Below are 17,951 nucleotides of genomic sequence, written 5' to 3' on the forward strand. Positions count from 1 at the left end.
GTGCCTGAGATCTGAGCCACTTCCCCTTGGTCCCATGGTTACACATGGAACAGTTACATGGGTGCGATCTATTTATAAGTGGTTCAAAGGCACCACAAAAGCAGGAGGATGCTGGTGTGAAGCACTGGGCCACCAGGAAGCTCTCTAGCACTTGCAGGAACCTGACGTTACCCTGGAGCCTGAACGGTTCCTGGCAGGGTGTAAGATGAGGAAAGTCCTGAAAAGGAAAACAAAAAATGAGCCACAAAAATTAAAAACTAAAAAACCTATGAAAATAGGACTCCTATTAGATTTTTCTGGAAGAGTCTCAGGAGAGACCTTATCGCTTTCTACAACTCCTGAAGGCAGATTGTATCAAAGTGGGGGTCGGCCTCTTCTCCCAGGTAACACTGGTAGGATGAGAGGCAACGGCTTTACGTTGCAATTCAGGTTGGATATTAGGAACAATTACTTCTCAGAAAGAGTGGTGCTGCAATGGCACAGCCTCCTAGGAAGGCGGTGGGTCACTGTCCCTGGAGGTGTATCAGAACCATGGGGATTTGTCACTGAGGGATGTGCGCAGTGGGAAAGGTGAGGATGAGTCGATGGTTGGGCTTGATGATTTTTCTGGTTTTTACAGCCTTAATAATTCGGTGTTCCTCTAAAACAGAATTGGCTGAAATAATTTGATTGTTTAGTGATTCTTAAGAAGGCGCCAAGGATAAAAGTCGTTAAAATAACAGGGTGCTCGGAACTGCTGATGTATGTTAAATCTCATTACAAAGCTATCTCTGGTGATGGAAGAAGTAGGTTAGACAAACTGGGTGTTTTCAGTAAATATGGGGAAGTCTTCTGGGCTCTGGTTAGAAGCATCTACAGCAATGAATACTAAAAATGTTCATTTGCAAACAGTGTTGGTAAATTCCCACTTGCATGTTCTGCTGGTATACACACAACGATGTTTGCATGCTTTAGCACCAGCTTTAGCACCTCTGTGATTCAGTGTTCAGGAACTGGAAGTGGGCTAACCCTGATGATTAGAGGCTGGAACCTTGCAATCCGACCATCCTATGATCCTATGACTGATTTCACAAAGAGGAGCTGCTGGAGCATGTTCGTGGAGGTTTACATCCCATCGTAGGGGGGACCCAAGAACCACAGCACAGATGTGGTTCCCATCTGTGAGCTTCTTCTGGCTGTCCTGCTGACCCTACAGAGTCATTACATACGCCGGGACAAGAAGATGCTTGTCTTCTAGGCAGTCTCTGCAATCACTGAATCTGCCCAGTCCCAAGCCAATTCTCCCAGTTCAGACAACACACACTGCTCTGGAAACCACACGGCACAGCAAGGCTGTGTTTCCTACGGGAGCGCCATCCCACTAAAATAACATCCGCAGAGAACAAAGGCTAAAAGCCCAGGCAAACCTAATGCCGGAAAAGAATCGTTCTGAAAACCAAAGGGAACATGCCTTAAAAAATCCTGTGGCATTTCTAATGAAAAATAAACATCTATTTGCATGTTAGATAGAAAGAAATAGAAAACGAAGTCAAAGAGCAAGGTCTTGTTCTTATATTCTAGGAATTTTCTCCATTGAAGATTGTCAAATACTGCATGCCAACACTTGGGAGTATGACAACAGCATCTTTAAGTGCAATGAATCAAAGCACAAGAGTAAATTTTTATGGAACTCAAACTGCTATTCTTAGAAACCATCCAGAATCGAAAAATAAACAATCCATCAGGAAAAGAAATGTTCAGACTCACGGGGGAGATTAACTCTCATTTAAGTGGAAACAAAACCTCAAATGAGCCACATCGCTATTCCCACACTTAGCTAATTGCAGTATTGTTCAAGGGCAGAGTCAAGTGGTTGGAAGTCTGCACAACTGGATGGGGTAGATGAAGTCTTAAGAAGCAAACAAAAAGACCTCGAGTCATAGCCTTTCCCTGATGGTTAGTTCCAGAGACAGTTCTTTGCCAAGCTGTAGGATGGGAGCGTAACAAACAGAACGGATGGCTCTGGGAAAGAAGAATTGCAGTAAAAAGATGGATTCAACACAAGATCAAGACTCAACATGTATATTTGGAGATGATTAAGAAAGGCATCTAAGATGTCTGATGGAGCAGGCAGAGGCATAAAGAGACCCTGCTATTGATGCGGAAGAAATAGAAGCTCCAAGTGAGATTCCCAGATGTAGGGCAGTTCACAGCCAACCCAGCTACAGCTTTGGTGGGTTCTTCAACACAGGACATCTGCAAGTGAAGATTTGACATTTTCTCCTTTAAAATTAGTAAATCACAAGATAAGATTTTAATGCCAGAGCTACCAAGTGAAAACATGCTACCTGTATCTGGCCACTACAGTCGCTTTTAACAAAGAGCAGATGCCCATGCACTTCCACTGCATGGGAAAACACAAAGCAGATTGCCCTCAGCCTTGTAGGATTCTGTTTTTTCAATTTCCAGCACAGAAATTCTCTTAGTGTGAGTGCACGTGGGGCTGACATGTCAGAGAGGGGCTCTGGTGGAATTCATATTGCACACAGGGCTTCCTTGGCTTCTCCCCTGTGCAGGAATGAAAGCATCTTGAGACCATACGTGGGACGGTTCCACCTCCAAAGAGTGGCCTAAGGGCCTTGTGTGGATGTCAGTCCTGGTACTGATCTCTGCCATGTACTTTGCAGGGAAAGGAAAACCATGTTCATAGGTGAAAATGCTCACTGGCAACTCTCCCCACATGTTCACCTCCCTGGAGCTGCTTCAGCGTGTGAGTGTGCCTGGAACAAAGTTTTCTGCAAACAGACATGCAAAGAAAGATCTTTGTTTCACACAAGACATCCCCTGAGGAAAAACAATATAAAAATCAAGCAAGAGTCAATCGAGCTTTATTTATATACTTATATATTTATTTATCTTAGATAAAACCAAACCAAGTTTCTTGGCACACTGCATAAAAATTCTAAAAATAACAGGGAAAAAAAAAAAAAAAAGAAGCCTGGAAAAACAATTCACACAGACTGAGTACTAAGGGGTCCCTGGTACTTGCAGGTATATTCTGAGTTATTTCTTTTTGGATCACCCAAACACCAACAAAGTCATTAAAGTCAATTCTTTCCTTTTATTAACAATAGTCATGGCTTGATGATTCAAACCACATTGGGTTTTCAGAAGGGAGATTTTGATCAAAGCGTTTTTAAAATCAGATGAAAGAAGTATTATAAAAAATGTTCGTGCAATATGAGCCAGGAAGGGGAAGTGGCTGTCCAGGAGAAGAGCTGGGAATATGTCAGAATGTGAAAAAATGAAACATGAAAGAATTTGATGGTACAAAATAGCTGTATAAGCAGCATTACGAGTAAAAATCAGATTTACAGAGGCTGTGTTTCTTAATTGCGAGATTTAAAAATCCAATTATCACTTTAAAATAAGATTTTCAGTCCAACTGTTTGTTCTTCAGTAAGAAGGTGTAATTATTTTAACTTTGAACCTTTTCAGGAAGGCAACAGCATGCCGAGTTTGATGAGAATGGCCAAGTGTGACAGAAATGGATTCTTCAGGATGGGACCTTTCCTTCTCAGACGCCTCTTACTTCTTGCCAGTCGTGGGCAATGATTTTTCAGGGAAGGCTTTTTTGGTACCAGGGAGAAGTGGCAGCTAGTAGAGAAGAAGACATGGTAAGAGAGTGAAAAGGGTGATGGGTGAGGAGAAGGAGAGATGTGGAGAAACAACCCCCAGGTGTGCATGTTTTCCTGTGAGGGACTCTGGAAGAGATTCCAGCAGTCTGAGAGGAGGTTTGGTTTTGCTAGCAGGGTTCTTTTCATCCCTGTTTCAAGGCCGGACGTGGCTTTGGGCTGCCTGGTCTACTGGTTGGCAACCCTGCCCATGGCAGAGGGGTTGAAACTGGATGATCTTTGAGGTCCTTTTCAACCAAGGCCATTCTGTGATTCTGATTCTATTTGATGGTGGCTGTTCTGAACAACATTTCCATGCAGCGTCCAAGGTATGTGACTAAACACAGAGACCTTCTCCCTCATTTATTTTAAAACATCATACTCTCATTTTCTCAGTGATAAAGGCATTCAGTGCAATGCATGTCCCAGCTCTAAACGGGTAGTGGATTGCTTCTACCAAATGGTGCTGTTATGGATTTTCACTTTGGTATAGACATAGTTGTTCTGGCTTTAAATGCAGCCACTCAGGTCCCGGAAGATGTCTAGCCATAGAGTTCAACAGTGCCTAATTTACTCTGTCAAGAAAACTTCAGAGACTGCCAAGAACTCAGGAAAATTAGCCTGCTCTGAGCTCTGGGCTTTGCCAAAGTCCCTGAGCTGCTTTGTTTTTGGAGAGCTTGGATATCCTGAGCTTGGTTGCTGTGTTATGTTGGAATATTTGGGAGTGATGAAATCAAACTGTGTGGGCAGATGACTCCCACTGAGACACTGGTGTGGCCATCCTCACTACCAACCTCTCCATCTCCTTCCCTTAGGGAGGTCAGAAAGAGCCCCTCTTGATGGAACAGCATTGACCATGAAAATATTGCACAGACATTTCCAAAAACATCTCCTCTCATCCCATTAAGAGTTCCATCTACGGTTTCCTCTGCAAAAACTGGCTGTGTCCAAGCATACAAAAGCATTCACCAAAGTGATGATCTGCAGCTCCACATCCATGCATTTAAGCACACCTGTCAATAAGGAAAGACTCGTAAGAATTATGTTAGCCAATTCCTTGGACAGCAATTTTCCACTTACGGATTTACTCGCCGTAAATGCAGGTCAGTGCTGGTTACAACCACCATGGCTGCATCCGAGGTCAGCTGCTGCACTGATTTCTGGGTATCTGGACAAACGTGGTATCATCCCAGAAGTATTGCTGGGACTTTGTGTTATGGTCACAACTATGAGAAGGTAATTTTGATCTAAACCTCACATGAATCACATTCCATGCGTAACATCTTAAAACGTCAACTTATTGCAGCCTAATTAACATGAAAATACATTCCGGACAACTGCAAGTGTCGTTTGTTTTTTCAGTCAATGATTACTCCTACAAGTCTGTAATTACCAGCTCTTTCAAAAATAAGAATGACCTGAATAGGTTAGGGTTAGGGTTAGGGTCAGGGTTCAGGGTTAGGGTTGGGGTTAGCATTACAGTTAGGGTTAGGGTAGGAGCTTTTGACTTGTCCAAAAGAAGTTTGATTTAAAACCATTAATTCTGGAGGGACAAATCTTGGGTAATTTGATGCAGTGATGCGGTGATGAAATGATACTTGAAGGAAGCCTACAACCTCAGCATGTATAACCAAGTTTCTAGCTTAAAATGAGTCTGAAATAAATCTTGTTTCCAAAGTGAGCTCATTTATCAGAGATGCAGGTTTTAGTGGGCTTAAGATAAGCCAGTCCCTCCTCTTCCTTCTCTACCATCCAGGCCAGGTACTTTGCTAGGGAAGTTGGTCCATTTCTAAGCAATAACATTGCCTGGCAGATGTTTACTTCTATTCTCCCAAGACTGCCAAGTTTCCTGCATTACAGCCTGCTCAGAGTGGATTGGCAGAAGTCAGGTATCCAAAAGAATGGTTTCTGATTGTTTAAAATTTTAAATTAAAAAAAAAAAAACAAAAAAAACCAACAACAAATTCAATGTGATTCAATGTTTTTTTTTTTTTTTTTCCCTACTCATCAAGTTAAAATGACAGCAATTGAAACAGGTAGAGTGAAATATTTTCGATGTACCAGAAAGTGAAGCACTGTCCTGAAGTTCTGAGCAATTGAAAGTTGTATTCAAAAAAACAAAATAAAATAAAATAAGGACATTCAAAAAGCGAAGAGGGGCTCTGAGTGGAAAATTCAAATGCTTTACTTCAAAAAGTATGTCAGAAAAATGCCACGTTCTCAGAATTTTAGGAAGAATTTCTCATCCCAAGTACCCTGGTAAAACTCCTGTGAGCTTCTGCAAACTGCTCTGAAGTTCTTAGGGTTGGTTATTTTCACTGCAAAACCCCTCCACCCAATGCAAAACGCTTGGCAAAACTTCTGTTGCAATAGATTTAAGGCAGAGGGAGATGGGCCGTGCTGTAGACCCGGCCCAAGTGACATGCTTTCATCGCCGCTCCAGAGAGGCTGACGTAGCTCTAGGACAAAAGCCAGCTGCTGTATTTTGTATGACTGAAGTTGGACCATATTGTTCTTGTGTTTGAAATCAGCTCACAAATGCACACTACCTCAATGGCAGTGCTCTCGGTTTGCTCTTGGTGTCACCGCTCACCCTTCAGTGCTGACTACCAAACGTGTTTCAAGTCTCGTTTCTGTTTAATAGCATCAGTGGCTGCCATTTATACAGCAACCAACATAACAATGTGTAAAGAATGATTGCTGTTCAGCTTGTTCTTGGCCATTTCCATGTGTCCTTTCTGCTCTCTGGACTCATCTTGCAGTGCAAGTGTCGATAGAGCAAGGCCTTCCGATGCACAAGTGGCGGGAAGGGTTGACATGTTCTCTTCCTTGCTTGCTCACTTCTGTGTTCCTTTCTTCTCATGATTGCCCTTTTTCTGGCTGTCTGGTTGGTTTTCTTCAGGAAAAAAATCCCCAACATCTCTGTCAGAAGTAAATCTTTTATTCCAAATTTCCCTTTTGTTGGAGAAATAGTTGTCCATTGGATGTATGAAGCATGTCTTTCAGTCACCGCAGAGGGCAAATGGGAAGAATGGGCTTCCCTGAGATTATCAGATCTTCTTGTTGAGGCTGACAGAAAAGAAAGCTAATATGGAAGTAGGTGTGCATGAAAAAGGGAAGGGAAGCATCGCCGAGATCTGCAGAAGGGGTGGGAAGATTTTTGATCTGGTTGAGACGCAGCAGGAGGATCAGAGCAGTTTCTTATTTTGTTTGAGCTTCTTGCCCAGTCCTGATTTACGTTGCAGACGTAGGGTCTGTTTCCTCTTAGGTACTAGCAGTGCCCCTACGTTTCTCCATCCATCACAGCCTGGCATGGCACGCACATGGCCGTGCGGCTGGAGGGGGGGAGGAGGAAAATCAGCCAGCACAGAGTCTTTTGTGAATGCATTGCTGCTCTTTTGTGTTTTATTTGAAGAAATGATTAGAGTTTATTTTATTGCCAGGAAAGGCTGCCAGCCTTTATGATGACAAAATTGCTGAGTTTACTGGGAAGTTTATTTATACAGGCCTTGAAAGACAGACTCTGCCATGACAGACACCAGCGAAGACCTGGGCTTGCTGGGTCTCCTATTTCCCCTAACTGTTCTGCTGACATGTTAACCCTTTGCCCTGACAGATTCCTGAGAAATGAGCAATTAAGAACAAACATCTGCACAAGATACCCCTTCCTCCTGGGAAAACTGGGTATTCAAGGGGAGCTGGGCTGAAAACCTGAAGGAACAAGGGGGTTGGCAGATGTTTGCTGTTGGTACCATGGGCCACTCCCAGGTATGGCTAACATAACCACAGGGATAACAGACATTTTCCCAGGAGGAGATGCTACTAAGGGTGTCTACCATGTCCTGCCATGTGTGTCAACTCTGGGACAACAGATGCCAGTAAAAGTCCTCTCATCTCCCACTATTACCTCTGCTGCAGCAATGGAATCACCAGATCTCCCATCACCAAAAAAAAGCATTTAGGGGAGGACAGAATCATGTAACAAATTTAAGACTCAGCAAGACAATGAGTTTTAGGGTGAGAAATGAATGTTTAAATTTTCCTAGGTGTCAAAATGCTCTGCTTTGACATATTAAAAAAGTAAAGGTTTCATTTGGAAAATTTCCAAGTGTGTCATTTCATCATTAATATTCATTCACTAATATTATTCTCTTTTATAAAGTGGACTGACTTTGGGAAGGTATCCAAAACAGACCAGAATGAATTAAATCAAAAGAGCTGTATTTCACCTTCGTTCCTGGTGTTTGTTTTTGCGTTAGAGAAAAAGAAATGCCCCCAGTTCTGCTCCAACTCTGACCTAACTTTCTTCCACGTGTTCCTCAAACAAGATAAATCAACCCTCTTCCCTCATCACAGTCTTCACCAGCACCTCAGGTCTACTGCTTGGCCTGGAAAAGCCTTTTATCAGGCAGTGACGATGGCAGGCAGTTATCCTCTATGGACAAATGACAGAAGAGGATCCTAAACATAATTTACAAGTATGTTACATCTACACCAGAGCGCTTTCTCTAACTTTCCATCAACTCTTGCATCAATATCACATATGTGGTCATGGTATCCATTTCTTCATTTCTGTTTGAGCTCCTAATACCAGCTCCTAACATTTTGAACTTGTAGGCAGCTTTCAAACAGCTGCCATTTCTTAAAGAGAACCAGACTCAAGCCTTCGCTCTTTTCTTTCTTCCTTCAAATGTGGAATTTCCCCCCCATAAAATTTTACTGACCTGTGTGCTCAGATGGGCAGCGTTCAGATCTTAGCCAGAAGCCTGTTTGGTGCTTCACAACCCATCGGAGCTTGATAACCCCCAAGAAGGTGTGCTTTCCTGGCTGGCTCTCACGCTGGGATGCTTAGTGCACACCTTTGTGTGGGGATGGTTGTGAAGTGCTAAAAGCATGGGCATTTTGTGAAGTGCTCTCTGCAGCAGGCTTTTTTTCTTCCACACCCCTGCAAATATGCATCTCTTACTAAGCAAGTGTCTGGAATTTCCAGGAAGAGGAATATATGTAAGTATATATAGATAAGTGCATCTATATGCACACAAACATTCCTTCCTTCCTAAAAAAAACCCCTTAAAGCTGATATTCTGCAACACACTTGCATGCTGGTTCCATAATGAAGATGTAAAAGGGCTCACTGCCCTTCAAGCAGGTGGGAAAAACTGGGATTTTTTTTGAAATCTTGACCAGTTCTGTTTTCAGAATAAAGTGTGGGTGTTTGAAACACACAGAGAACCAGCAGTCTTTTGAGAAAGCAAAATGTTAGCAAAAGGGAGAAGGAGAAAAGCTGGTGAAAAACAATGAGGGAGCTTCTCTTCATTCCTTTACCAGCCTCAGTTGGCATTTATCCATATTACTTATGGCTTCGCAGGTTGGGGTTTGGTACCACGTTACACCTGAAACTTAAGCAAGTACTTAAAGTTAACAGCTTTCTCCAACCATGGCATCTTTCTTTGAGGAGCTGAGCCCTCTAAGGTGCTGAGCTCTCTGGCTGCCATCCAGCAGAGCACTCAAACACCAGCTTACATTTCATTGTGCTCAAGAACAAATTTAAAATTAAGCATGTGCTTAAGTGCTTTGCCAAAGAGGGGAGGGATTACTCACATACCACGAGTTAAGCATGTGCTTAAGGTACTTTCCTGGATTCAAGTTGGAACAATAGGGAAATAATGACACTGTCTTTGGGCAGGTTTTGATAAAATAATAATTGGGAAAAAAGAAAGTCATCTGCCAATTCTGACAGTGGCAGAATTTTCTATCTGCAAGTAGTTTTATCTAACTCTGTCTGGACTGCGAGAAGTAAGCAGAAAGGAAAGCAAAGTCTTTCTTGTACTTCTGTAACTCTGTTATTACAGCGTTTAACTGGCAGCATTGCTGGGCTGTAGGGTAATATTACCATCTCCATCTCATTATGGCAACTGGACACCCCAAAGGAACCGTGAGTGAAGAGGTAGATGGTGGTACATCCAGAGGGCATCCTTTGTCTGGCACCACCACGCAACAGCATGATCAGGAGGGAGGAATGCTGAGGGAGGAAGGACTTCCCAGATCCTGTCTGAATGTGCAATCTGACCCTCTGGATAGCTGGGTTCAACGTGCCTCCCCAGCTACTGCTGGTCATGAAACTGATGAGATCACCTTCCCTTCCCTGGCCCAGGGAGTAAGCAAAGACTCAATCAATTGCACCTCGTCCATGGCAGTATACCTCTGCTAACCTTCTTTCCATGCTTTCCAGTTGTATCTCAAAGACAGCCATGCAGATAGGAGTGAGGCAGGACAGAGAACCCACAGCCAGCTTTGGGATGAGCTGGTGCTGTACCTTGGGTCTCAGCAGTATCTGTGGATTTCCCTTGGGGGAGGACCAAGGCAGCATCACCACCTTGCCTCCTGCACACCATTAGACTCCCTGGAGAAATGAAACCGTATGCTTTTGCCTATTAGCACAGAAGTCTGGATTATGTGGTTGTGTAACTGTCTCAGGAAATAAAAGGCTGCTTCTTTGGAGTAAAACTGTCCATCACTGTCAGATGTAGTCCAGGCATCCTGATGGTCAGAGATGGACAGAGGCGAGGCCCAGCTGTAAGAAGTGTAGGCCTGGTAACCCTCCTGATGTTTGGGGATGGCTATGACAAATATCACCCTTGAGCCCTCCCTGCTTTCTACATCCCCAGGCAGGTCCCATGTAGTGGCCACTTGTCTCAGCATGTGTCACTGCCAATAATGCCTTCCTTTTTTAACAATTCCACCCACTGAAAAACCTGGGTGGAAGAAGACGATGATGTTTATTCATTCCTTGGGAAAAACTCTTGGCCCCAAAGGGTTAAAATGTCCAGGGGATGCTTGCAAGCTCATGTTTGCATTGTACCATCTTCAGAGAATCTGGCTCAATATCTGTTCCTCCACTCTAGCACTTATGGAGCTTTGTAGCAGGTAAAACTGAGCCCAATTTCCTCAATCTTCTGTTAGTGTTACTAAAAAAACACCCTTAAATTAGGTCTCAAATTCCTGTGATCCTCATAGTGCTGAGCGTGGATGAATAACTTTTGATAACAGCCCTGGATTTGGTGGTGTGGTGAGATTTATTTCCTGATCTTTTGCCCATCAAATCTTTTTCTGATCTTAATTGTCAATCACATCATATGATTTCTCCAGAGAAATGAAAATAGCAGCTATTTGTCTTGAAAATCCACCCTTTGATGTAAGAATTCCAGGAAATAAAACACCTTTATAGTTATAGGATCCAGACCTGTCTGACTGGGATGCATTTCCATCAAGACTTGTGTGGGTTTGTTGACTAGATTTTTAAGACATTCTGCGTCTTTTATGGGGATTTGCAATGGGGCATTCATGGCACATTCATTTTTGCAAGGAATAAAACAGCCTGGGTCATATGCCTTAGGGATCCCTGGTCCAGTGTGCCAGCCCTCCTGGTCCACTGTGTGCTTCCAAGGCAGTGCTCCCCAGCCTGCACAAGTCCAGCCCTTGCTGTGATGCTGAAATAAGGTCCTGCATGTTCAGACCTGCTTACGTGTTGGCTGTTTTCCTTAGGGACCATTAGGCACATTTTCCAACAAATGACACGCAGCTGCCAAGTGAAGATATTTCAGTCTTCTGCTTCGAAGGTCGAACCTTGCCCAGCCTCTGCTGACAGGTTGGCACAACATGGGGTCACTGCACTGTCCTCCATCCAGATCCAGCATTAGCCAATGCATATCTCTGGTGAAGTTATTTCCAACTTAACTTATCAATTCTGTTGGTAAAGATAGAGAAAGTGAAGGAATTTATTTAGAAAAAATAGTCATACCAACCTTGTTATGTGTCCACCAGCCTTAGGGAGTTCTTTAGCTGTGCACCGTGGGATTAAGATGTGTGTTATGAACCTAGAAGACCAGCAAGTCTTTCTCATGAGAACCTATTCCCAACCTTGTTGGTTGGGTGGGTGGGTCTGCAACAGCACAGCTGTGTGTTGTATCTATGTGTATGGACACTGTGATGCTTCAAACATCCCAGCAAAGACGAATTTCAACACCTAGAGTATGGCTTTAGTGTTCCTGAAACCCCAATGATATTACATTCAACTTCTCCAACTTCTCCAACTCGACTCAATTCTGTGAAAATATTTCACTCCAGTAAATATCTAAACTGCCTTCTACCATGTTTTCTGGAGCATTTTGGCTGTGGGTGATGCCTCCCTGCATTGCCAAGTCCTCCTAGCTGTACCAGCCTGGCCCAGTGTCAGTCTTAAGATAGACCTTTGCACCTGCTGACCTTTACATTTCTAAAGGCAGTAAGATCCTGCAATCCTTTCCAAGATTTCACTTTTTCTTCCTTCACTTTTCTTCCTCGGACCCTTATAATTCCAACATGTACCTTAAAAAAAAAACCAAAAAAAAAGTCACAGGGCCAATTCCCTATGCTGGCTTTGCAATATGGATCACCTTTCCTCCCTTCCCTCCTTGGATCCTCTGGTGCTTTCTCAAATTTGGAGGCTATTCCTTCTTTTTCTTCTCATTCCACCAACAATTAATCAATCAACCTGGCAACCTGGGACCAATCTGAATATACATAAAAAAAGAGAAGTAGCTGAAGGAGAAATGTGCTGGTTAGCTTTCTCGTTCCCATTATGTCTCTGCTTGATACTTAGACTCTCTAAAAGCAAAGGACTCTGGGACATACCTTTTTTTTTTTAGTGCCTTTGCAAAATGTCCTCCTGTGCTCAGAGCCTGGCAGGTAGCTGGAGGTGACGTCGGCATTCCCAAGGTGGAGGCTTTAATGAAGAGGAAGCCGATTTACTGCTGAGAAAACATTGTTCCCTCAAGTAAAGCCAACAGGGGTCATTAGCACTTCATATATTTAGGTGAGTGCTGTTTGTTCTGACAGACAACGTTGCAGGTTTCTGGGGGCTGTAGTTGAGCCTCATGCAAAGCTTGCTGTGAGGCGACAGCATGAGAGGTGAGCAGGTGACAGAGGAAGGGGCCTTGGGATTGTCAGCAGTGCATGGAGGATTGTGCCATTTCCCACAGCAGGGACTCATGGCTGGATGAAGGGCAGCGAGCCTGGCCTAGGCAAAGTCTGGGGTATGGCTGCTGCATCCACGCAACTAGCCTTGCAGATTGGAGCTGGCCACTGCATGCACTCTGCCTCAGCCAGCTATTAAAACAGCTGATTTGTAAGCCACTGAGGCATGTAATACAATCAGCTCAAACCTGCATAAATTCATCTTTGTGGCCTACCAGTTTGCGCCACTCATTTCGCAGCCCACTTTCTTCTACCTTCTCTGGTCCTTCTTCCTTCATCCTTATGGATGGGCAGAATGCTTTGTTGCGATCTGCTCGTATTTATCCTGTCCTGTTTTATTGGAAGGCAGCCAGGAACATGATGGGTAAGCAGATTGCCCTTTCCTTCCTTTCAGAAGGGGTTACTCCACCACTCTGATCCCCTCCTGCAAGACAGAGGAAAGGAAAGATCATCGATCCCCTGTCTCTGCATCACCTGGAGCCTGTTGCCCAGGCAGTTGTTTAATGGGGCTGTAAAGGCTCCAGCCATGTGGCACAGCTTCCCCAGGCTCCAGGACCAGGAGCAGCTCTGCCAAAGTCACCTCTACTGAGGTTCCAGTACAGAACCCCCTACTAGGTTTCCAGGATGTGCTTTTTCCCTCCATCAGGCTCTGCAATGACCAGTTGAAGCATCTTGGCTTGAAGATCTTGAAACTGGCTGGCAAATCCTATTACATACTGATGAGCGAGCTGGGAAAAACAGAGTTTTCACCTGTTCCTTTCGTGACTTGTCCACGATGATTAACTGCTTCCCTTTAAAATCAGCACTTTATTTTCAGGTAGCGCCCTGCTACAAGATCTCATTTTGCCTTTGCCAAACTGGAGATCTGAAATCTGGATAAGGAGCTGAAAAGATTTTAGAAAGCAACCAACCTGCAACCAATCTCAGTCTGGGATGCTGTGTTTGTGTGTTCATGTGCCAGTGAGCAGGGAAGGGGCATGTAGGATCTCTCCTCCTGCTTTGATAAGAGCCATGCTGCTCGTTATCCTTCTTTGTATTCTTCCAAAAAAAGCATTACCTGAAAAGCCATTTCCTACAACAGATGGAGAAAAAGACATTTAAAAACAAGCAACTCCGCTAGTAAAACTGGTCAGGAATATTTCAGTTAGGAGGGCTTTCGTGGAAAATGTTTCCTCATCAAAACCAAGAAGCAAGGTCATCTCAGAGGAATATTGGAGGGAGATGAAATGGAATGGAAATTTGAGCCAGCACCAAAGGTACCTTTCCCAAGAGAGCCCTTGGCTGTCTGAGGACATTCCTGTTGCCTGGCTCAGATCCCTGCTTGGGCGGTGGCAGCGGGTCCTGGTTTCTCAGTTTCCCAGTGTGATCTCCTGGTTGCTCAGCTTTTGGGCTGCGTGCTCTTCTTCGAGGCTGTCAGGAAAATGTGACGCTTTGATCCTCACGCGGAGCAACGTTTTTTTCACACTCAGGAAATGTTTTTCACTCTGAGGGGCTACAAAACCGTTTCACACGTAATTCCACCAGCTTGAAAGGAGAGGAGAAAATATACGAAAGCTGAAAAGTTTGGGTACTGTTCCGAAGTTTTCTGAAGTCCTAAGCGTGTTGTGACCTAGAGTTTTGGTTCAGCCCGTTGCAAAGAGATGAGCCAAACACAGACTCGGAGAGGGAAGCTCTCAGAGATGAACACACGGCAGCTCCAGAGCTCAGGGCCTGGCACGCAGTTGAAACTCAAAACACAAAAAACATACATTCTCTCACTGCAGCCATTTATACCAGAATACCAAAGAGGTTAAAATTCTGCGCTCACAGCTGCGCAAGGAGTGGTGCCAGCATTTGAAATCTGGGAATAATTGATTTGTGTTTCCAGAATCCTTTTTATTGAAGGTGGGGGAGAGACAGAGAGAGAGAGATTGCTATTAAAAGCTTTTAAACCACCATGCTTCGAGCATCTGTCGAGGCTGGCAGCTGCTGTCAGTGCCGTGTGAGCTGCCCAGCTCAGCCATCACTGCCACCAAGCTGAATAAACCCCTTGTGGCCAACTGGAGAGATGGCAAAGACCAAAAGGATGCATTTGACAAGGTTTTACAGAGCTAAGCGACAAACAAAGCGACACTAATTGAAATGCTTTTAAACAGCAAACCTGCCAAAAGATCCTCCGACGCTTAGGTGAAAAACTAGGTAAAGTGCAGAAGAGCAAAGATGGGGAACACGGCATCCAGAAGCTGATGGTGTTTTAGTATTGGGATTAGGAGGAAAACAGGCTCTGTGTTGTATCATAGCCATTGCTGTGTTGTATATTTTCCCCCAGGAAGAGCTATTTGCTTGTTTGTAGTTGGTTTGTTGAAAATTAAACTTTTATCCATAATTTTTTTTTTAAAATATATATTTTTTAATATCCATAAAAATATTTTTAAAAGAAGGTTTTGGATATCTGCAATTTAATATTTCCAAATTGCTCAGCTATTCGTTTTTCATCTCAAAATGAATGACTCCAGCTTTCTTTACGATATGAGATAGTGATAGAGATACGGAGAATGAAGTTTATTTAAAAAAACTTTTAAAAAAGGGTATTAATTGAATGAAGCATCAAAATTCATCTGAAATGCATGACTTCTTTTGAGGCATTTCTCACAGAACAGGTAAGAACCTGGTCTCCTGGTCAGTCTTCTCTGGGTCGCAGTAATCATTTCTATCTCTGCCTGCCATAAATCCACGAACCTGAAGTTAATCTTTCAGCTTTTTCACAGGTTAGCATTTACGAACTCACAGAAACGAGCCACACTGGATGGCCGAGTAAAGCCTGCAGCTGTACAATGTTTGCTTTTATCAGACTGTAAGTTGAACACCCTGTTGAGTTGCATCTTGTGGTACCTTTTCCATCATGGTTGAACTTTCAGAGAACATCTCAATTTAATTTAGCTTGTATACTCTGCACGCGCAGAAGTTCTGCAGGGGACATCTGGTTTACTGCATGTCAAGTTGCTCAGTAGTTCTGCAAGAAATCTATGGCAAATGAATCCCAGAGCTTTCCTCCTCTTGCTCTGGAACTTGTGAGTAGATTTTCAAAATTGAGCATAATCCTGCACAGAGAAATCTGATTCCAACTTGTCCACGGGACTTCAGGTCCAAAGTCTTCGCGAACCCATTTTATTTCATCTGGATGTTCTTGAAGTAGCATTTCCCCGCAGAAGTGATTCCCCTCCTACATTGAGTCTAGAAGGAATTTTGATTCAGTACGATCCCGTGTTTTGTCACTATGTCTGGCAAGTAAAACAGAATTTTATAGCCTTCAACTTGGGAGTCCATATTTGGCCACCAGGAGAGCTTCCCGAGCTTTTTATTTGATTCTGATGGTTCCTTGATGAAACTCATGAGTAAGAGAGATAGACTTGGCTTGAAGGCTTGTCAGACCGTGAGAGACACGTCTCCTCTCCGAGGTGGGACAGGAGCTCCCTGGGAAGTGTGAGAGGAGTGTCTCTCCTGCTCATTGCAATATGCATTTCTGGGTAGAAAAGCTGCTGCAGCAGGCTGTGGGAATAGTGCTGTGGGAACAAGGCTACCACCACTACACAGTTGTAGGTTGTAATTGAGATTACGTAGCATGGGATGGACCTTCATTCAATACAAACTGCATTACTCATGTCCCTGACAAGACCTTATAACCTGGGATAATGCCACAAGCAGTGATTTCTACTCCCAAATTAAGACATTACTCGCTAGCCAAGAGCTACCTCCATCCCTCTGCTGCTGGGTGTTGACAATCAGATCTCAGAAACCGACGAGGAGATGCAACTGAAACAACAATCTCCCTCAGCAGGGCCCAGGCAAAATCCCTGTTAACCGGGTCCCAACACGTTTAAAATTTATCGTCGATAATCATTATGGCAAGCAGCAGTTGGAAATGAGCACGGCCAAGGCACAGCGTGGAGCAGCAGTGCTTTGTGCTCGCACAGCGACGCATGCACTGCTGTGATGTGCTCTGAATTCGCAGCCCCTGCAGGGCAGGAATACCAGCTTGTGCTGAGAAGTAGCAAAAAATGAAGGAAGGAAAAAGAATTGGTGTGTTTTCTTCTTGCTGCCGTTTCAGCTTTTAGGCTTGAAAATGCAGAACGAAGCTTTAAAACTGCTACACGCAAACCTGCTGCTTGGAAGGGGAAATGTATTCAGCACATGCTGGTTTGTGCTACTAAGGCAAGTGTGTTTGCAAAGCTCACTGCTAACATCCATTAGGTCATCCACCTTCATATTACAGCCCTACTTCAGTACAAACGACACCAGGAGGTACAAGCCAACACAGGCTGAGTAGATATATTGGAAAAGCAGAAGGGGAGAGGCAGGAGGGGGCTATGAGGTCATCTGCACTGACAGCGTGTTAGGTACTCACATTAGAGCAGAGAACAGAGCCATCTACTTTATGGAACAAGCTTCCAACTGGTAACGAGGCTTGTTCTTCCAGTTATTACACTGAAAGAGCAACATCTGGCTAGGATCCTTCCAGGGGCCAAATCCTTCTCTGCTGCAACCTTGCTGCTGTCAGCAGAGTAACACTAGGGATGGATCGCACGCAAGGAGCTAAATGAATGAGAAGGGCAAACCATTTTTGGTCCTGCTTGAAAAAAGATATAAAAATATTGTCTGCAGAAATAAGTGAGCAATAAATAATGTCACACCTTTAATTGCTTTCACATACACCAGCGCTGTGCGTGATAAACAAGAGGGATTTTTTGTTTCTCGGTAATTATCAGAGGAAAACCCAAGGCTTTTGTTTCTTTTTCCCTTTTCTGATTTGTTAGCAGCTTGGCCACAAGATCAGAGCAGAGACATTCATTAGGAGGGCAAAGCTGGGAGAATTTCTAACTGGTTTTCAAGTCCCTTTTAAAGCCCTATAAGAAATAAGGGAAAGGGAAGGGAAAAATACTACATTTTTAAAGGCACTCAGTGAACTTCAGCAGCTGCTGTTTATTGACATTTCCATAGCTTGTTTCCAATTATTATAAGGTGTCCAGAAGCTATGGCAACACGGCCATGATCTCTCAGTGCCTACGGAAGCTGCCATCCTCTAAGCAGCAGCCTAGCACTGGGTACAAAAATATGACTGTGCATGAGGGAAACTCCGGATCAAACAGCAGGCTGGTGGCTCAGCTGACCTCAGTAACACCCAGCCCTGCTCCTCTATTTTTCTATTCAGTGCAGGTGAATAGTTCAAATTTACAGCAGCCAACAGAGCATCTCACTCATCAGCAGCATGGGACTGACCACTCAGCATCAGCTACTGTCTTTGCT

The 17,951-nt window shown here is 43.9% G+C and overlaps 1 protein-coding gene across 12 annotated transcripts in view; it reads right to left on the bottom strand.

Annotated features, from left to right (window-relative positions):
- LOC128076892 (UDP-glucuronosyltransferase 1-6-like) overlaps positions 1-17,951 on the bottom strand; it is a 245,886-nt gene that overhangs the window by 179,098 nt on the left and 48,837 nt on the right. The gene's annotated exons all lie outside the window — the stretch shown is intronic.

The sequence above is a fragment of the Tympanuchus pallidicinctus genome, unplaced genomic scaffold, assembly GCF_026119805.1.
Source record: "Tympanuchus pallidicinctus isolate F22 unplaced genomic scaffold, pur_lepc_1.0 scaffold15, whole genome shotgun sequence".
In the NCBI taxonomy this organism is placed as follows: Eukaryota; Metazoa; Chordata; class Aves; order Galliformes; family Phasianidae; genus Tympanuchus; species Tympanuchus pallidicinctus.